Source organism: Arachis hypogaea, chromosome 12, assembly GCF_003086295.3.
Source record: "Arachis hypogaea cultivar Tifrunner chromosome 12, arahy.Tifrunner.gnm2.J5K5, whole genome shotgun sequence".
Lineage (NCBI taxonomy): Eukaryota > Viridiplantae > Streptophyta > Magnoliopsida > Fabales > Fabaceae > Arachis > Arachis hypogaea.
The window spans coordinates 44,227,193-44,233,404 of record NC_092047.1 but is presented as its reverse complement, the minus strand read 5'-3'; the positions used below and the strand labels follow the sequence as shown (position 1 = coordinate 44,233,404).

General features: G+C 35.7%; 1 non-coding gene across 1 annotated transcript; it reads left to right on the top strand.

The window, feature by feature from the left end:
- The first annotated feature begins 2,879 nt into the window (after positions 1-2,879).
- LOC112732045 (small nucleolar RNA R71) lies at positions 2,880-2,987 on the top strand. The gene has a single exon (XR_003167786.1). It is a non-coding gene; the product is annotated as a small nucleolar RNA R71 (small nucleolar RNA).
- The last annotated feature ends 3,225 nt before the right edge of the window (positions 2,988-6,212 follow it).

Here is a 6,212-nt window from a genome sequence, read left to right as displayed (position 1 = left end):
CTCATAAAGTAGTTGTGTTCAAGAATCAACATACTGAACTAGGAAAATCAATAACACTATCTGAATTTTGAGTTCATATAGATACCAATCATTTTGAACTTCAAAGGATAAAGTGAGATGCCAAAACTGTTCAGAAGCAAAAAGCTAATAGCCCCGCTCATCTAACTAAGACTGATCTTCATAGATGTTTTTAGAATTCATTGTATATTCTCTTCTTTTTATCCTACTTTGTTTTTAGTTGCTTGGGGACAAGCAACAATTTAAGTTTGGTGTTGTGATGAGCGGATAATTTATATGCTTTTTGGCATTATTTTTAGGTAGTTTTCAATATGTTTTAGTCACTTTTTATTATATTTTTATTAGTTTTTAAATAAAAATCACATTTCTAGAATTTACTATGAGTTTTTGTATTTTTTTGTGATTTCAGGTATTTTATGGCTGAAATTGAGGGAGCTGAGCAAAAATCTGATTCAGGCTGAAAAAGGACTACAGATGTTGTTGGATTCTGACCTCCCTACACTCGAAATGGATTTTCTGGAGCTACAGAAGTCCAAATGGCGCGCTCTCAAATGCGTTGGAAAGTAGACATCTAGGGCGTTCCAGCAATATATAATAGTCCATACTTTGCTCAAGGATAAACGACATAAACTGGCGTTCAACGCCAGTTCCATGTTGCATTCTGGCGTTAAACGCCAGAAACAGGTTACAAGTTGGAGTTAAACGCCAAAAACAGGTTACAACCTGGCGTTTAACTCTGGAAACAGCCTAGGCACATGTAAAGCTCAAGTCTCAGCCTCAGCACACACCAAGTGGGCCCCAGAAGTGGATTTCTGCACTATCTATCTTAGTTTACTCATTTTTTGTAAACCTAGGTTACTAGTTTAGTATTTAAACAACTTTTAGAGATTTATTTTGTACCTCATAACATTTTTAGATCTGAACTTTGTACTCTTTGATGGCATGAGTCTCTAAATTCCATTGTTGGAGGTGAGGAGCTCTGCTGTGTGTCGATGAATTAATGCAATTATTTCTGTTTTCTATTCAAACACGCTTGTTTCTATCTAAGATGTTCATTCGCACTTCAATATGATGAATGTGATGATCCGTGACACTCATCACCATTCTCAATCTATGAACGCATGCCTGAAATCACTCCCGTCCTACCTTCGATTGAATGAGTATCTCTTGGATTCCTTAATCAGAATCTTCGTGGTATAGGCTAGAATTCATTGGCAGCATTCTTGAGAATCCAGAAAGTCTAAACCTTGTCTGTGGTATTCCGAGTAGGATTCAGGGATTGAATGACTGTGACGAGCTTCAAACTCACAAGGGTTGGGCGTAGTGACAGACGCAAAAGGATCAATGGATCCTATTCCAGCATGAGTGAGAACCGACAGATGATTAGCCGTGCGGTGACAGCGCACCTGGACCTTTTTCACTGAGAGGACAGATGGTAGCCATTGACAACGGTGATCCACCAACACACAGCTTGCCATAGGAGGAACCTTGCGTGCGTGAAGAAGAAGATAGGGGGAAAGCAGAGATTCAAAAGACAAAGCATCTCCAAAACTCCAACATATTCTCCATTACTGCATAACAAGTATTTATTTCATGCTCTTTTATTTTTTGCAATTCAAACTGATAATCATAATTAATCTCCTGACTAAGATTTACAAGGTAACCATAGATTGCTTCAAGCCAACAATCTCCGTGGGATCGATCCTTACTCACGTAAGGTATTACTTGGACGACCCAGTGCACTTGCTGGTTAGTTGTGCGGAGTTGTGAAAAGTGTGAATCACAATTTCGTGCACCAGTGAGCAAGGGAGGTTCATCTTCCCAAGTCTCATTACCAAATAATTTGGCATTTAGCTTCATGATTGCACCAAGGTATTTAGCAACTTGCTCTTCAGTAATGTCTTCATCCTCTTTAGAGGAAGAATACTCATCAGAGCTCATGAAGGGCAGAAGGAGGTTCAATGGAATCTCTATGGTCTCTAGATGAGCCTCAGATTCCTTTGGTTCCTTAAAGGGATACTCCTTATTGGTCACTGAACGTCCCAGGAGGTCTTCCTCACTAGGATTCACGTTCTCCTCCTCCTCTTTGGGTTCGGCCACATCATGTAAGGCTATGGCCTTGCACTCTCTTTTTGGATTTTCTTCTGTATTGCTTGGGAGAGTACTTGGAGGGATTTTAGTGACTCTTTTACTCAGCTGGCCCACTTGTGCCTCCAAATTTCTAATGGAGGACCTTGTTTCATTCATGAAACTCACAGTGGCCTTAGATAGATCAGAGACTATATTTGCTAAGCTAGATGGATTATGCTCAGAATTCTCTGTCTGTTGCTAAGTGGATGATAGAAAAGGTTTGCTATTGCTAAACCTGTTTCTTCCACCATTATTAAAGCATTGTTGAGGCTTTTGTTGATCCTTCCATGAGAAATTTGGATGATTTCTCCATGAGGGATTATAGGTGTTTTCATAGGGTTCACCCATGTAATTCACCTCTACTATTGCAGGGTTCTCAGGATCATAAGCTTCTTCTTTAGAAGATGCCTCTTTAGTACTGTTGGATGATTCCTTCAATCCATTCAGATACTGAGAGATCATATTGACTTGCTGAGTCAATATTTTATTCTGAGCCAATATGGCACTCAGAGTATCAATTTCAAGAACTCCCTTCCTCTGAGGCGTCCCATTACTCACAGGATTCCTTTCAGAAGTGTACATGAACTGGTTATTTTCAACTACGTCAATGAGTTCTTGAGCTTCTGCAGGTGTTTTCTTTAGGTGAATGGATCCACCTGCATAATGGTCCAATGACATCTTTGATAATTCAGACAGACATCACAGAATATATCCAGGATGGTCCATTCTGAAAGCATGTCAGAAGGATACTTTTTGGTCAGTTCCTTGTATCTCTCCCAAGCTTCATAGAGGGATTCACCTTCCTTTTGTATGAAGGTTTGAACATCCACTCTAAGCTTGCTAAGCTTTTGAGGAGGAAAGAACTTGGCTAAGAAAGCCGTGACCAGCTTATCCCAAGAGTTCAAGCTGTCTTTAGGTTGAGAGTCCAACCATATTCTAGCTCTGTCTCTTACAGCAAATGGGAAAAGCATAAGCCTGTAGACCTCGAGATCAACCCCATTGGTCTTAACAGTATCATAGATCTGCAAGAATTCAGTCAAGGACTGAAAGGGATCTTTGGATGGAAGTCCATAAAACTTGCAATTCTGTTGCATCAGAGAAACTAGTTGAGGTTTCAGCTCAAAATTGTTTGCTCCAATGGCAGGGATTGAGATGCTTCTTCCATGTAAATTGGAATTAGGTACAGTAAAGTCACCAAGCATCTTTCTTGCATTGTTATTATTTTCGGCCATGTCTCCTTTTTCGAAAATTACTGTCAGATTTTCTCCAGAGAGTTGTGCTTTAGCTTCCCTTAGCTTCCTCTTTAGAGTTCTTTCAGGTTCAGGATCAGCTTCAACAAGAATGTTCTTGTCCTTGTTCCTGCTCATATGAAAAAGAAGAGAACAGAAAATATAGAATCCTCTATGTCACAGTATAGAGATTCCTTTATGTGAGTAGAAGAAGATATGAATAGAAGAAGGAGAATCTAAACACAAGGGTGAGGAATGAGTTCAAATTCTTGGGTGAAAGAGGGGTGTTAGTAGATGAATAAATAAACAGAAGGGGATGAGAGATGAGAGAATTCGAAAATTAAATAGATTAAAATAAAAGTATTTTTGTTTTTAAATTGAATTTAAAATAAAAATTCAAAAATTTAAAAAGAAAAATAAAATTAAATAAAATTAACATTTAAAACAAATAGTTAATTAAAAAGAAATTTTGAAAAAGAGGGAAGGTGATTTTCGAAAATTAGAGAGAGAGTTAGTTAGGTAGTTTTGAAAAAGATATGATTGAAACAAAAAGATAGGATTAGTTGGAAAGGATTTGAAATTTAATTTTGAAAAGATAAGAAGTTAGAAAAGATTTTGAAATTGATTTTGAAAAAGATGTGATTGAAAATATATGATTGAAAATCAATTTGAAAAAGATTTGAAAAGAAAATTAAAAAGATTTGATTTTTGAAATCAAAGTTGATTACTTGACTAACAAGAAACTTGAAGATATGATTTTAAAATTTAAAGATTGAACATTTCTTAATAGGCAAGTAACAAACTTAAAAATTTTGAATCAATCACATTAAATGTTAACATTGAATTCGAAAAAGATAAGAAAAAGATTTTGAAAATCAATTTGAAATTTTCGAAAATATGAAAGAAAAAATGAAAAAGATTTGATTTTTGAAAAAGAATTGAAAAAGATAGAATTTTTAGATTAAAAATTTGATTTGACTTATAAGAAACAACTAAATTTTAAAAAGTTTTGAAAAAGTCAACTCAAATTTTCAAAAATTTATAAGTGAAAAAGGGAAAGATATTTTTTTTTATTTTTGAATTTTTAATGATGAGAGAGAAAAACACCAAAAAGACTTAATGCATGAAAATTATGAATCAAAACAAGAAAAATATGCAAGAACACTTTGAATGCAAAGATGAACACCAAGAACACTTTGAAGATCATGATGAACATCAAGTATGTATTTTTGAAAAATTTTCAATAAACGAAAACATGCAAGACACCAAACTTAGAAATTTTTAATATTTAGACACTAAGAAATTGAAAATGCATATGAAAAACAAGAAAAGACACAAAACAAGAAAATATGAAGATCAAACAAGAAGACTTGTCAAGAACAACTTGAAGATCATGAAGAACACATGCATGAGTTTTCGAAAAAATGCACAAATTTTAAAAACATGCAATTGACACCAAACTTAAAACATGACACAAGACTTAAACAAGAAACATCAAATTATTTTTTTGTTTTATAATTTTATTAAATTTTTTTTGGATTTTTCGAAAATAAAAAGAATAAAAACAAAAACTTAAAATTAAAATAAAATTACCTAATCTGAGCAACAAGATGAACCGTCAGTTGTCCAAACTCGAACAATCCCTGGCAACGGCGCTAAAAACTTGGTGTGCAGAAATCGTGACGGTTCCATTCCTTGGTAACGGCGCTAAAAACTCAATACGCACGTTCATAATCTTAGTTCTTTGTCACAACTTCGCACAACTAACCAGCAACTGCACTGGGTCGATCCCACGGAGATTGTCGGCTTGAAGCAAGCTATGGTCACCTTATAAATCTTAGTCAGGCGGATTCAGTTGATTATGGAGATTTAGTAATTAAAAGATAAATAAAATATAAAATAAAGATAGTGATACTTATGTAATTCATTGGTGAGAATTTCAGATAAGCGTATAGAGATGCGTTCGTTCCTCCTGAACCTCTGCTTTCCTATTGTCTTCATCTAATCATTCATACTCCTTTCTATGGCAAGCTGTATGTTAGGAATCACCGTTGTCAATGGCTACATCCTGTCCTCTCAGTGAAAATGGTCCAATGTGCTGTCACTGCATGGCTAATCATCTGTTGGTTCTTGATCATACTGAAATAGGATCCATTGATCCTTTTGCGTCTGTCACTACGCCCAGCACTCACGAGTTTGAAGCTTGTCGCAGCCATCCCTTCCCAGATCCTACTCGGAATACCACAGACAAGGTTTAGACTTTCCGGATCTCAAGAATGGCCGTCCATGGATTCTAACTTATACCACGAAGATTCTGATTAAGGAATCCTAGAGATACTCATTCAATATAAGGTAGAACGGAAGTGATTGTCAGGCACGCGTTCATAGGTTGGGAATGATGATGACTGTCACGATCATCGCATTCATATTGAAGTGCAAATGAATATCTTAGAATTAGAATAAGCTTGAATTGAATAGAAAAACGATAGTACTTTGTATTAATTCATGAGGAACAGCAGAGCTCCACACCTTAATCTATGGTGTGTAAAAACTCTACCGTTGAAAATACATAAGTGATAATGGAGTTCATTGGTCTCGGCCCCAGAGGGGAATGATAAACCCATATTTTACGATATATTTTGTGTCTAATTTAAGTGATTTATTCAATCCTTCACTCACTTATTCATGTTAATTGCATGGTTTTACTTTCCCTTCCTTATTATGTGATGTATGTGAAAAAATATGTTTTCTATGCTTTAAAAGTAATTATTTTAATTACCCGTTATTTCCATTCGATGCCGTGATTCGTGTGCTGAGTAGTTTCAGATCTTCTAA